General features: G+C 43.2%; 1 protein-coding gene across 1 annotated transcript in view; it reads right to left on the bottom strand.

Annotated features, from left to right (window-relative positions):
• ROR1 (receptor tyrosine kinase like orphan receptor 1) overlaps positions 1–15,651 on the bottom strand; it is a 375,382-nt gene that overhangs the window by 64,309 nt on the left and 295,422 nt on the right. The window lies entirely within an intron of this gene.

Below are 15,651 nucleotides of genomic sequence, written 5' to 3'. Positions count from 1 at the left end.
CTGGGCACCTGGGCACCTGTGCTCCCCGGTGTGCTTGAGAAGAGTGGGGAGATTACCAAAGCTGCCTCCGAAATCAGTTGAGATTGTGGGACTAGGAACCTGGGAAAGCTTAATTTACTTACAAGTCAACTGGATTAGCACTAAAGTAATTTTCCTTGTGTAAACCCACATTTAGGGTACTGCATGAGCTAAATTTGGAGCAGGGGGGCGGAGACACAGATTTCCTGTGTGTGGAGCTCAGCAGACCTCGCAGGCAGATAACACAGCTATTACCCGGCAGAAGCGGAGGCATCCTCAGATCCTGTCAGAAGGCAGCACTGACAAAGATTACAACCAAATGTGTTTTTACACCGATTCGCTTTCTTAAACCCTAAAAGCAAAGCATTCCCTTATAAGAGAGTTTAGCGAAAACACAAGAATGCTGCCGCTAAGGAAGTCTCCGGGGAATGCCGGGGACTGACAACAGAGGGTTTCTGACAGAACCAAGAGACAAGGATTTGGACCAAGTTTCTGAAAGGCATCATTGTCCTATTTTTCTTTCTTTTTTTCCCCCCCCTGAGTTTCTCAGCAGGCAGTTTGGAGGAAAGGATTTGGGTCTGAATGTCAGAAATTACCTGGGCTCACAAAAATCTGGTATGAAAATATTTTTTAAATGGTTTAAAATTAAAGGCCTTTACCCCACTCCTCCTAACATAGTCCCTTAATCCTTACCTCCCCTTGGCTCCTCACCACTCCCCTGAATTCTGCGTCCCAGATACATGGGCTCATGAAAGAGTTAAAACTTGTTTGCCTTCATCTCTCATCTAGTAACATGAGGGACACCAAAGCTCAACGCTCACAAGGGAAGTGAAGGATAATGTAGCCAATGAACACCATACGATTTTCCATTTAAGACACATTTGACCTATATTGAATACTAACCTTGAAATTAAAAACAAGAACATTAGTAATCCTGTTTTTACAGGCAAGGAGCAAGTAGAAGAATGAGATCCAGAATCAGAAGGCCTGAGTTCTGATCCCAGCTGTGTACTCACTTGTGGCCCGTCCTAGGTGTTTGGAGTCAGACAGACCTGGATTAAAAGCCAGCTCTATACTGAGAGGCTATGCAACCTTGGAAAAGTCACTTGCTGTCCCTGACCTGCAGGTTCCTCAATGTCAATGAAGGAAATAGTACTTGCCTCCTCTAGTGACCTCTTTTCCCACATTCCCATATATTTACAGGCAAAAAATCTGGTTAAAAGAGAAAATAAGGGTATGAGAGGAAGAGCTGAATTTTAGATTAGGCATCGGAGGTAAGAGCTGCCTTTGTTGCTTTGGATATGGGAAGAATTTACTCACTAATTCTAATTGTACTTGCTCAGTCATTCATTTAATCATTCCACAAATTCTGAATTGTTTGTATGTGTCTATTATACATATGGAGAATACCTGGCTTCAGGGAACAGCCAGACAGGCACATGTGGAGGGGACAAAGACAAGGAGCCTGGGGTGTACGGAGGAGAGCAGGCATGTGCCCTGTACTGGGGTGGGGGGAGGGGTACAGTAAAGGCTTCCCAGAGGAAGTGATGTTCCACACTGAGAGCCAGGGAAAGAGCAGGAGGGAGAATATTCCAGACGGAAGGAATAGCATGTGCAAAAACTGCCGAGCAAGAGATCTGAGAGTAGTTCAGGATTCCGGACCATAGAGGGACATTGGAGCCGGAGATTAGGCAGAAGAGGGCAGAGGGGCAAAGAAGGACAGAACAGATAGGAGTGTCTTTTTAAATCAAGGAAAGGGGCCTGTGCTTTATCCTGAGGGCAAAAGAGAAACACAGGAAGACTTTCAGCAACATCACCATTTTGCAGCTCAGGGAGTCACTTTAAGGCCTCCAGCACAGGACAACTGACTTAATTTCCTTTACCCAGGGGCGACCCAGAGGATGCGGGTCTGTAATGATTATGATCCAATCTTACGATCCAATAACATGAAGGAGATAGGTTTCCAATACAGTATGCCTCAAACCTGTAAGTGATAAGTACTTTCAATGACTACTTTTGGTGCTCAAAATTTAACAAATCCCTCTGAATTTTTTGGAGCTCCCCAGATCAAAGGCACTAAGGATTTGCTAATTGCAGCCCATATTCTACATGTCATTCAGAGATTATGCTGGCAGCAGATGGAAACAGGTTTCAAGTACCTCATGAGTGATGTGTAGGGTCATCTCTGGTCTGAGTTATCTCTCTCGGTAGGGCCAGAGTGAAACCTTTGGAGGTCAAAAGCCCCCAAAAGACAACACATTCCTTTCCATCCCACCCCACCATATAATGAATAAATGGCAGAAAGGAAGGAAGGAAGGAAGAAAAAAGGAAGAAAGAAAAGGGAAGGAAAGGAGAGGAAAGGAAAGGAAAGGAAGGGAAAATTTCAAGCAAGTTCAACAAAGCTCTACTGTCTCCTATGATGACCTTTACAATGCTTTAAAATATCACATTCTTTCCCAGTGATGACCATTGATGCCTCTGTACCACTATTTCCCTAACAAAGTGCTTACATTGCCCATTGGGAAATCTGGGCCTGGATGCAGAGGTTTTGGATGGGAAGAAGTCTCCCTCTTTAGGGATTACTTTTGCTTGTTACCACACATCTCCAAAGCATCAACAGTTTGTTCCTTGAGTGGAGAGATAGTCCCAGTAAGCTCTGTACACCTGGGGTCTACCACAGTGCTTGGCACATGGGCGTGTTGCAAAATATTGTCAACTGAATTAAATATTCTAGTTCATTACATTTTCAAGCAGTAAGTGAAAGTTATGTAGAACACTTTAGGTAGAAATCATTCTAAATCATTTAAGTCTATTTTTTACTTGACTGTGACCACCTTGAGTGAAGGGAATGTCTTCTCATTAACATTGGGACCCTTCCTAAACCCCTTCCTCCCATTGTGCTTAGCATAATGAATGGCATAAAGTTACAGAATAAAAAAATTGTCATTCTATCAAGGGACATTTCTTTTTGCTTCGGTAATAGGGTCAATGAATATAACAGAATCATCTTTTGCTGGCTGGGAATCTTACAGCCCCTGTTGCTGTGTTTCTGCATTGGCGATAAAAACCAGAAGACACATGTGTCAGTACCAAATTTATCACCGTGCACCATGCATCCCTGAGTGAAGAACTCAGTGTCTCAGCGACGCTGTTTTACCACTTTAAGCGGGGCTAATGCCTGCTTGGCCTGTCTTACAGGGTTCTGTGGCTCAGAGAGGTCCTGTGTGTGAAGGTGCTGAGTAAGCACTGTGCACAAAATCACTCGTGTCAGGACTTGAGTCAAAAATATGTGAATTGAGTCCAAACTCTGATCAGAGTATATCATGAGCCTAGAAAAGTTACTTATCTTCTCCAAACCTCATTTTCTTCATAATTAATTCCAGGTACAGCGGCCTCTTTGGATTGTGAGGACCAAAAGAAATAGGAAGTGTGTGAGTGCAGGGTAAGCCGTAATGTAAACTGTTCTTACATCGATGGTGTATAATCCACTGACCCACAAGGTGTACGAGACCGGGGTGCCTATGTTCTGATAAAACTCAGAACAATCCTTGGTGCAGTGCTTCTCACACTGGGGTGTCCAGAAGATGCACCTAAGAGAGTAGACTAAAGATGCAGATTGCCAGGAGTCACCCCGGAGGATCTGAGCTCAAAAGTCCAGGGTGAGATCCAGGGATGTACATCTTTAACAAGCTGCACGCGGGCTGCCCACCAGACTCAGAGGAACGCTGGGCTGTGGCTGGAGGAAGGTGCCATACTTCCCAACACAGCAAGGAAAGAGAGTAGTGACGCTAGACATTTTGAAAGCACGGGTTCCTATCAGAATTAAATCTGTGGAGCTTCTTCTACATTCATATACCCTGATCTGAGCCCTGGAGATTCTGATTCAGCAGGCCTCGGGCGGGTGCTGGATTCCTAGGCCATTCCGTTCCGTTCCGTTCCATTCCATTCCATTCTATTATTATACTCACCAAGAATATGCTTATTTATTTTAGAGAGAGGGGAAGAGAGGGAGAGAGAGGGAGAGAAACATCGATCAGTTGCCTCTTACACATGCCCTGACTGGGGACCTGGCTGGCAACCTAGGCCTGTGCCCTGATGAGGAATTGAACCCATGATCCTTTGGTTTATAGGACAATGTTCTAACCAACTTAGCCACACCAGCCAGTGCCCTAGGCCATTTTAAAAATGCATTTTATGCAATTTTTCTGGAGCTTTGGATTCAGTAGGACTAGGATGGGGATGGGGGTCCAAACACTACTTTTAATAATTCTTCCAAGGGATGCTTATGGTCCTATGAGAGTGACCCATATAAACAGAATGTTGTTAAAACTAGTTACCAGTTTCTTCCTGTCCCCTCTACTCGCAAACCTCAGGATACAGGGTATCCATCCTCTCCCCGAGTCTTCCCTTCAGGATCGTCGTTAGTGGTCAGTATCCCACTCACTTTTTTGTTTTAAAGTATTGCATTGGCATGTGAGTGTGGTGGGCAGAGTGGAGGCTCACTTAATGTGACTCGCCCAGGATTTGGGACGTACATAGTAATTTTAATTGCCAGCTTTGGCCCATGTCACTTGCCTCTTTATCCCAGAAGTGGGGTGCTGACAATATTTGGTTATTTGAAAGTTCTGATTATTCAAGATTTTGCTAGACCACAGTGATCTCATGTTTTGTGACCCAGCACTTACAGCTAAAAAGTAGTTTAAAAAAAGATGGAAAATATATGAGGGGAACCCCCAAAACACCAAAATTATCTTCTGGAGGGTGGGCCCCTTGTAGTACAGGCTTCCCTTACTAGGTGAGTATTCTACAAATCCATCTGTATCAGTGTACCCGCTGGTGTTGCTGTGAGAGGCTGCATTAGGCTTCAATGAATTTTTTTTGAAGACTCAACACGTTTGCCCATTTCATGATGGGTGATTTATGAGAGTATCTGCCCCACACTGTGCTGAGTGTTCAGCAGTCTTTGACCAAAAAACTGCATGACTCCCAGGCCCCCTCCCCCCCATTCATCTGATCTCACCCCAGAAACTCGTTGTTTTGTTTGTTTCTTTGGATGAAAAAAGTCCTCAAAGGAAAATGTCTTGCCAATATGGAAAAGGTAAAACAAAACATGGCAGAAGCACAAAAAGGCATCAAAATCAATGAGTTTGAAATCTGTTTTATGCAGTGGAAAAATCATCTTAGTAGGTGTATTGCATCAAATGGACAGTACTTTGAAGGTGACTGAAGTTTAAACATGGAAGAGTAAATACACAATTTTTTATATATAAATTTTGTTTTTTGGGGTCCCCCTTCATATAATACCCAAATGAAACCAAATTTTACACAACTGTTAATGTAATTAAATATATCATTTATTTGCCATTCAAATGACTATGATTTAGCATAAGGCCAAACTTTGACCATGATGCTAAATATTTATGGCTGCCTCCGTCAGAACACAGAAGTAGCTACAGAAATATACTCTCTTTTTACCTCCACTTGATGAATGGTTATTTTACTTAGTAATATATTAAGCAAGGCCAAATTTGAAAAGAAATCAGAGGTAAGGCACAGAACAATTATATTGATAAATATGGGTTACTGTAATCAAGCTCTAAATGGAGAGCTTAAGCCAGAAATTCAAAAAGTCAAAGGATGAAAAAAAAATCTGTACAAATCAAGAAAAGCACTTAATTTGCTGCCACTTTAAAATGCATTCTGAAAACTTACTAACAAAGCCAGACTATTTTTTTAAAGGCCCTCATTTAAAGCTGGGTGAAACAAAAGTGAAATATAATAGACATCTTGCAAAGATCATCTCAGTGGTAAAACTGGAACAACAGTGGGTTATGATTGCCATGAGAAGGCCCTTTGGTGTGCACAAAGGCTCTCTGGTCATCTAAACTAGTTACCATTGCTCATAAGAATTCTCACACTTGTGTAGCACATGACAGAAGGCTCTGTGGTTAAGAAAGCCTGGGCCTTACAACCAGACATCCCAGGTCAAATGCCAGCTCTGCGGCTTACTGACCATGCACACTCAAGATGCAACCGATCTATGCCTCGCTTTGCTCGTCAGAAAACTGGGGACAACATCTACTTGCAAAGGATATTCTAAACATTAAATGGGACTTCCAGTCAAGATGGTGGCATAGGTGATGTAATACTGGAACCCTCCTACAACTGCATCAAAAATACAACTAAACTACAGAACAACCATCATGTAGAACCACCTGAAATCTAGCTGAATGGAAGTCCTACAACTAGGGATTTAAAGAAGAAGCCACATCAAGACTGGCAGGAGGGGTGCAGTTGTGGAATGGGCTGGTCCTGCACCCATGTTTAGTGGTTTAAAATTGGGAGGGACATGTTGGTTGCGAAGGTCCTCCCTGAGGAATGAGTGGTCCAGCCCAGGATTCCAGTGCCATTAAGACAAGTCCCTATAACTTCTGGCTGTAAAAACCAGCAGGGATTGAAGCTGAGTGAGACAGAAGTCTTTCAGCAGTCCTGGGCAGTTCCGCATAAAGGACCTGCACATGAACTTACTCAGACTCACTCCCTCTGAGCTCCAGAGCTGGGGCAGCAGCTTGAAAGGAACCAGGGATGTCCGGGGAGGAAATGAATTGTCTGGCATCATGGCGAGAGCTGGGGGACAGCTTTCTGCCAGATAAAACTGCTTCCTTTTCTGAGACTGTCCCACTGCCAACAGAGCTGACAGGCAGGTGCCATATCTGAGTCTCCATCCACCTGTCTCACACTGTTTTCCTCACCCTGGTGGTTGCTTGAGACCCTGCCTCACCCAACATTCAGGCCCATCTAAGCCCTTTCCAGTGGCTTTTCCATTCTAATGGCTTCTCTTGTCTCATGCTTCAAACTTTCCTAAAATCTCTCAGACAAGCGGCATCTTGTCTCTATATAACCTCTGGCTAAGGGGCCCCAGGCCTGGCACTAGCCTACCTTGTTTCACAGTTTGGTCTCTCCCAGGCACCTTCAAGCCCAACACAAATAGAAACCATCTGCAGATCTTTCTGTAGCTCATACCAGGTGGCCCTAAGCAGGGCATAGGAGGTGGCTGACTTTGCATCTCCTGGGAGGCCCCTGAGCCACTGCACCCAGTGGAGAGCTTCAGACCATGCTGGATTACAACCCTACCACCTCCACAAATGACACAACCAAGGGGTGGACTCGGTGAACACCAAAGCCCCACTGAAGCAAGTCCTGCTCCATAGGGTCAACTCCTGCACAGCAGCTCCTCCACTGTAGTCGCAGTTGGTCCACACAACTGATTAGCCTGGGGATCAACCCATCTAAGTAATGCCAACAGCAATCAAGGCTCGGCTGTAACAAAACAGTGCACCCAACCCACACAGGGGCACACCTGGAGCACCCAGCTTGGGTGACTGGAGAGGCCACATTACAGGGCCCTATAAGACATCTACTACACAAGGTCACTCTACTAAGTCTGGGAGATATATCGTCTCTACCTAATACATAGATACAAACAGATGGAAGCAGCCGAAATGTGGAGACAAAGACACAGGTTACAAATGAAAAAACAGGAGAAAACTCCAGAAAAAGAACTAAATGAAATGGAGGCAAGCAAACTAAAAGATACAGAGTACCAACCAATGGTCATAAGAATGCTCAAGGAACTTTGTGAAAACTTCAACAGCATGAAAAAGGGCACAGAAACCATAAAGAAGAACCTGTCAAAAATAAAGGGTATACTAACTGAAATGAAAAATAATTTATAGGGAATTAACAGTAAAGTGTATGATGCTGAGAATCAAATCAGTGATTTGGAATATAAGGAAGCAAAAAACACCCAATCAGAATAGCAAATAGAAAAAAAGAATCCAAAAACATGTAGATAGTGTAAGGAGCCTCTGGGAAAACTTTAAGTGTACCAACATTTGCATCATGGGGGTGCAAGAAGGAGAAGAGGGAGAGCAAGAAATTGAAAATCAATTTGAAAAAAAAATGACAGAAAACTTCCCTAACCAGGAAGTACAGAGAGTCCCAAACGAGATGAACCCAAACCCACATCAAGACACATTGTAATTAAAATGCAAAAGGTTAAAGAAAAAGAGAGAATCTTAAAAGCTGCAAGAGGAAGACAGTTAATTACCTACATGGGAGCTCCCATGAGACTGTCAGCTGCTTTCTCAACAGAAACTTTGCAGGCCAGAAGGAAGCAGCAAAAAATATTCGAAGTGATGAAAAGGAAGACCTACAATCAAGATTACTTTACCCAGCAAAACTGTCATTACAGACAAAGAATTTCCCAGACAAGAAAAAGTGGAAGGAGTTCACCACCACCACCAAACCAGTATAACATAAAATTTTAAAGGGTCTTCTTTAAGAAGAAGAAGAAAAAGATAAAACTTATGAACAATAAAATAGCAATAAATACATATCTATCAACAATTGAATCTAAAAATCAAAATAAACAAAGAAGCAGAACAGAAAGAGAATCATAGATGCAGAGAACATTTTGACAGCTGCCAGGTGGAAGGGGTTCTGGAAGGATGGGTGAAAAAGGTGAAGGGTCTTAGAAGTAGAAATTGGTAGTTACAGAATAATCATGGGGATATAAAATACAGCACAGGGAATATAGTCAATAATATGCTAATAACTACGTATGGTGCCAGGTGGGTATGAGATTTACTGGGATGATCACTTAGTAAGTTATACAATGTCGAATCACAAGGGTGTACACCTGAAAAATAAAATAATGTTTGTCATCTGTAATTAAAAAATTAAAAAAGATTAAAATGGAAAAAATTAAATGGGATAATACATGTAAAACTCATAATGCAATAAATGGCACCTCTATTATTATTCTTGTATGACCATTCCAACAACCATGTGAGAAAAGTGTCATTGTCCCCATTTCAGATGAGAAAACTGAAAATCACTAGGCAGCATGATTTGTCAACTGCATGTTCCTCCTTTGGGGCAGAGCAGGGACACTGGGGAGGGAGACAGACCAACAGAGAGCAAAGCCTTCCAGAATTTGGCTCATGCACAAAGCTATGGGGCAGAAAAAGAAATTACATATTGAGAAAATAGAACAAACAAACTGAAAATAGAACAAAACACTAGAAAACAAATGACCTTGTCTGTTTGCTAAGAATTTATGGGTTATGAGGGGACAAGCCATGTAGAGCTTCACGCTATACCACTTGGCATAGGACTGGGCACAAAATTTGATTTTTCTTTTTTGACTCATCAGTATCCTCCTTGCAAAGTCCCACCACACATGGCTTTAAGTAATAATAAGAACAATGACAAATAAAAAACTACCTATGGGAGAGCAGCTGGCTGTGGTAGAGATGACCAGTCAGGGGGTCCAGGCGGATCTGAACCTTAACTTCTGCATTAACTAGTTTTAGGATCTTGGGTAAGTTATGTAACCCCCGAGCCTCAGTTTCTTCATCTATAATACGGGATTAATAACTCTAAGGATTTTGTAAGGAATGTCACAAAGATTCTATGAGAGAAGTTGTAGCCTAGCCAGGGTTTCTCAATCTCAGTGCTACTGACATTGTGGGCTGGATAGTTCTTCTTGTGGGGCTGTCCTGTGCATCGTAAGATGGTAAGCAACATCCTGGCCTCTACCCACTAGACACATACAGTGCCCCTCCAGTTGTGATAACTACAACTGTCTCTAAACGTTGTAAATAGCCCCCGGAAGGCCAACTCACCCTGCTCGAAAACCACTGGCCTAGTTCAATGCCTGGACCATGACTGCTGCTCAAAAAATGTTCACTCTTTCCCTTGTTTCAGAAAAAACCTCTTTTTTTTTTTTTTTTTTTTTGGTGAGGTGAGAACCAACTAATTTAGAATCTGTGTTAATTCAAATAATGGCAGAACTGAAGTCCATATTTCCAGTAGCATAAAAAAAACTAGCAGTGTGCATAATAATCTGAGGACACTGGATTCATTTAATAAACTGTAGTATTTAACACATTCACGTGAAAGTCACTTACATTCAATTATTATACTAAATACAAATAATTTTCCTGCATTCATTAAAGCCTCAACACCCATCTATTGCCAACTGTTTAAGGAAATTTAAAACTAATAACTGTACTTAAAATATTGAAATGGCAATTATATACATTTTTTAAGAAAACAACTATTTCTGACTTTGTCCTCTACTGTAGATTAACCTTTCCTTAATGAGGCTTTGTTTTATCCACATATCAACAGAGGAGGATATTTTATAACTAATGCATTGAGGAAATTCTTTTGCATAGCTAACCTAACATCTTCCAGCTGCCTTTTTAGCCTGTTTTCCACTCCTCAAGTGTCAGTGAAAAATGAGACCAACTGTCCATCAAAAGAGATTCATTCTGGTAGACCTGGAGATGGTAAGCAACATCAGGCCTGGCCTGGGGCTTCTTCTGGACCAGTGGTTCTCACAAGGGGGCGAGCTAGCACCTTTGGGGACACTTGGCAAGGCCTGGAGACATTTTTGGTTTTCAATGCAACTGCAGGCACAGGGGCCACTAGTGGGTAGAGGCCAAGGACGCCACGAAACATCCTAGAATGAGGAGGGCAGCCACCCACAACAAAACATTATCCAGCCCCAAATATCAGTAGTGTCAAGGTTAAGGAATCCTGCTCTAGACCGTGGCTCTGACATGATTTCAGCAAATGAACATTGAATAAACTTTTAAAAAACAACAACAGCTCTGGCTGGTGTAGTTCAGTGGATTGAGTGCGGGCTGCAAACCAAAAGGTCACCAGATCAATTCCTAGTCAGGGCATATGCCTGGGTTGCGGGCCAGGTCCCCAGTGGAGGCCACATGAGAGGCAACTACACACTGATATTTCTCTCTCTCTTTCTCCCTTCCTTCCCCTCTCTAAAAGTAAATAAATAAAATCTTTAAAACAACAACAAGAAGTCAATCAAATCCTGCTTGTCTGGCTTTGAGATAAGTGTTGCCTTCTTCAGGAAGCCTTTTCTAATCTGACACTTGGAAGCACCTCTCTGGACACCAAAGGCCTCTGTGTCTGTCCCCATCACAGCGCTCGGGACACCAGAGCAGAGCTGGCTCACGGGGCATGTGCAGTGAAAGACAGCTGAATAAATGCTCAGCTATGGGATCCAACAATGGGTCCTTAAGCTCTTTGGGCTCTCAGGGTCCCTTGACCCCTTTAATGTCTTTTGTAAGCTCTGGGGGCCTCTGAGGGGCTCCTCTTGGTGAGAAGGGGATGGGTGTGAAAGCTGGGTTTACCGTCTCACTCTTCCTGTCTACACCAGGAGTTGGTGTTTATTTTCCTTCCCTGCTTCACACTGACAGAAATATAGATTTGGTTTCATCTAACATTACACTTAATCATCTGAAATGTAAAAACTGAGCAAACACATCTGATTCTACACTTTCCACACTTCTTCTTGTGGTGCTGCTCAGTAGGGCTGTTCAAACAAACAGGAGACACGTGGAGGTCAGCGTTCTGCTACTTGTAGTCTAGTTAGTAGTCATGCCTCAGTCTCCCAAACCTCTGTCCCCAAACCTCTCCCCTGCCCAACTCTGCACTTCTTGAGGGCAGGACCTTCTTTTCATCACTGCCCGAATACAGGAACTGCTGTGGTTATTAGTGGGCACCAGCTCTTAATGTCTCAACAGTAACTACACAGCACACACAGGTTTCCAACACGTTGATAGAGAGGTGACAAGTTGATCTTAAAGCCATACTCGATCAATTGCTAAGACTCTTCGCTACTCCTTGATTATGCCAAGCAGACTTCTGTGAAGAAGCCTGTACACTGGCTGTCCCCTTTGTCTGGAATACATTTCTCTCAGACAGACTCAAGGCTCACTCCCTCACTTCACTCAAGTCTTTGTCCCAATGTCACTTTATCAGAAAGGCCTTCCCTAACCAACCAAAGTAACCTACCATATCACTCTACTTCCTCGTAGTCTGCTCTCTATTTCTTCTCAAGCAATTGCCCCTTCCTGGCACAGTTGGGTCCCTCCTTACGAGTATAACCTCCCTAACAGACAGAGCAGAATCCTTGCCTGCTTCTCTCACCGTGACATCCTCCGTTCGTACAACAGTAGCTGGCTCACGTAGGTGCTTGGTAAATATCTGTGGACCACACGAAGGTTTTGTGGCCAGTCATAGTCAGGAACCTGTACCATAACCACCTCCACCTTTTCCTCACCCACCAGCATGTCATGGGTTTATTCTAGTGCCTTAGTTAATCCCTCCTCTCTTAACCATTTCTACATGTTCACATCTGGTTGTTACTTAGCGTTTATCAAAACAGCCCAACAACGGGCTCCTAAAGACTCCTTAGGAACAAGGCAGGATCATGGAAAGCAGGGACTCCCTGTCCCCCACCCACTGGCACTGGCATCCTCTCAGTGCCTTCAGACACAAAGTCCCTTGACGTCTCGGTTTCAAGGTCTTTATTGTACTCTGGGCATAACTTAAAATTTCCCAGCTTATTTTTTGCACTTAGAACAGCTAAACTTTTTTTCCCCCAGAACCATCATCGAAGGTAAAAATAAAGGACATTTTCTACTCACAAAACTGTAAAATACTCTTGTGGTCTCATTTGTGACCCCAGACCTCTCTTTTTATCCAACCCCCTTTCATTTTTGTAAAAGAATGCACTTTGCGCTGGCACCTGGCTCATAAAAATATATACTGCGACAGGTCTCCCCAGATTACTTGGCCTAATCACCAAGTGCTCCGGTAAAGGCTCGTCTCCCGAGACATGGCAATCTCGAGGAACCATCTATTCCACGGTCCAGGCACAGAGACGGCACTTTCCCAGGTGGAATTACAGGCCCCCGAGTGTTCGCATTTAGAATCAGGACCCACTCTGGACTCCAGCTGGCTGCTTTCCTGTGGAGGGCTGATAACTAGTGTTCCCTGTACCCGCAAGGCAGACTTGTCATGACTCAGGTGGGCACAGGCCTGACCACTGGAGACCATGTACTAGCAGAAGGTTTGACATTTTTCCAGCTTCATTTTACAACTTTCCTTAAAAAGCAGAATGACTGTTTGGAGCATTGCTTTTAAAATTAAGTGAGGCAGATATGAAATTCCTGGAGACCAACTATCTCTAAATCAAGGTATCAATATTAATATTGGGTGGTATTGAATATGGGAGGTGAGGGTAGGTAGGGCAGGGGAGAGTAATAGGGGAAATGGGGAAAACTATAATTGAACAACAATAAAAAAGTAAAGTAACCCATGAGAAAAAAATAAAATAAAATGAAACATTTTAATCATAAAAAAGGAAAAAAATATTGGGGGATATTATTGACAGACATTTAAAAAATCCACCAAATCAAAAGATTCAATTTAATTAAATTTAGTTCAATGGGTATTATCAAATATCTGCCATGGTAACATTTTAAGACTGTTTTCAAAAAATAGTTTTCTAATTTTTAAAATATTTAGTTAACTGAATACCTAGTTTATTTGCAACAATAAACCAACAACCTTACAAAAGGACAATGAGCATGTGTTGCTTGAAATTTTTACTTTACAAGTAAGCACAGTCGTTCCCCTCATCTGCGGGTTCACTTTCCCTTGTTTCAGTCACCCGTGGTCGACTGCAGCCTGAAAATACTACAGCCTGAACCTCCCCAACCACTGACCCTGCTCCTGACATCCACCATTGCCACTGTCCTGCCTGATGGTCCAGAAGCACATGATTCTCCTTCTGACATGCTGTCAGGTCAAGGGTAGCATCACAGATGACCTCACAGTGCCGACGATGCTGCTGGCCTCGCTCCATCTCCTCCGTAGGTGTTCCCACCTCACATCACCCCAAGAAGAAGGGTGGGTACAGTATAGTTAGATACGTGAGAGAGAGACCACATTCACACAACTTCTATTACAGTGTATTGTCATAACTCTTCCATTTATTATTAGTTACTGTTGTTACTCTCCTACTGTTCTGATTTATCATTAAATTTTATCACGGGTATGCTTGCATAAAAAAAGCATAGTATATGTAGGGTTCGGTACTATCCACATTTTCAGGAATCTACTGGGGATCTTGGAACATATCTCCCACAGATAAGGGGAGACAATGTTTAATTTTATTTCAGGGAGCGCTGGTTGGGTGGCTCAGTAGATTGGAGTGTCATCCCATATACTTAAAGACTGTGAGTTCGATTCCTAGTCAGAGCACATACCTAGGTTGCAGGTTCAATACCCAGTTGGGGTGTATACAAGATCGATGTTTCTCTCTCACATTGATGTTTCTTTCTCTTCCTCTCTCTCTCTCTCTTCCCCCACCCCCTCAAATTGATAAACATATCCTCAGGTGAGGATTATAAAAAATTATTTTAGGGAAAAATATTAGTTGAAATGCAAATTTTAAAACATTAGGTCAGGCAGCTAATTTGTTTTATCATTACTTCTCTATTTTTTAACCAACTGGGAAATAGAAACACTTTATTTTTGCTTTTACAATTTTCAGTTAGAATGCAAATGCTCCAGAGCAGCATTCCTTCAATGAGTGGCCTCTGATGAGTTCTGATGCTCAAATGCGTTTCCCCACCCTTCTCCCTCTGCAACAGCAATTAGAATAGCACCTGGCAACGACTGAACACTTAGTAGCTGTTCATATTTACAGAGGGCTTCCTGTGGGCCAAGCACTCTGCTTTACAGCAAACCAAAGCACTGGCGTGACCACTGGGGCTTACTGCAGATCTACCATGTCAATCCGGGGAGTTTTGGCAAGACTCTTAACCACTCCGAGCTTCTCGGTTTCCTCCTTGAGATGGAAGTAGAAGACTCTGCCTTACAGGGTAATTTGTGATTACACACACCGTGAATGGAATGGAGCCGAGTGGTGGAGGTACTCGGACATGCAAGATGACAGGTTCACTCCTCAGCAACCTCACCATATAATTCTAGAAGAGTGTGAGCCTTGTGAGAGCAGAAACTCTGCCTCACTCCCTGCCGCATCTACAGCACTGGGGCCCGCCAATGAACACTTCGTGGTTAAGTGGATAATCTATATGACAGCACTTTATGCAGGCAAAACACCCAAATTCCATATTATTATTTATCACATTAATTATCTCCTGCAACTTATTTCACCCATAGCCCTAATATTTATTTCTCCTAGTTGTTGGGGAAATGACTTATTTACTCCCGAGAAAATGATTTCAGGCTGATGAAGGCCTGAAGTAAAACAGGGCCTGCTTTAGCTCTGTACCAACATCACAAAGCTTTTTCTGCACCACGCACAGCTGGGTGGGGTGAAGGAGTAAAGCGCACAGCACATCCAGGAACCGCAAACCCCCCTAGCTACACTTGGCAGGGCTGGTGACTGGTCCTGAAGAGTCCCAAGGCCTTCGATCTGTATTCCACACAAACACAGGTGACCACTGTGAAGAGACTTGAACAATTTGCACGGACAGTGAGCGACAAAGTCAGGCCTGCACCCAGCAAAGTGTTTTCACTTCCAGGTGGTGCTGTTTTTATTTAGCCTGGAGTCCCCATTTGTGCCGAGGCTCAGTTCGCCTGAGAATTCTGGCATACGGAGGAATGGTGGAAGCAGGCCAGCTTTCTCTACATGAGAGTCGGAGGCTCCAGAGCTGCGACCAGACCTCAGGCTAAGAGAAGGGTCAGAACGCCCCTTTTCTGTTAACCCCTGAGAGGGCA

This window comes from Desmodus rotundus, chromosome 3, assembly GCF_022682495.2.
Source record: "Desmodus rotundus isolate HL8 chromosome 3, HLdesRot8A.1, whole genome shotgun sequence".
In the NCBI taxonomy this organism is placed as follows: Eukaryota; Metazoa; Chordata; class Mammalia; order Chiroptera; family Phyllostomidae; genus Desmodus; species Desmodus rotundus.
This window is presented reverse-complemented; position numbering and strand designations above follow the sequence as displayed.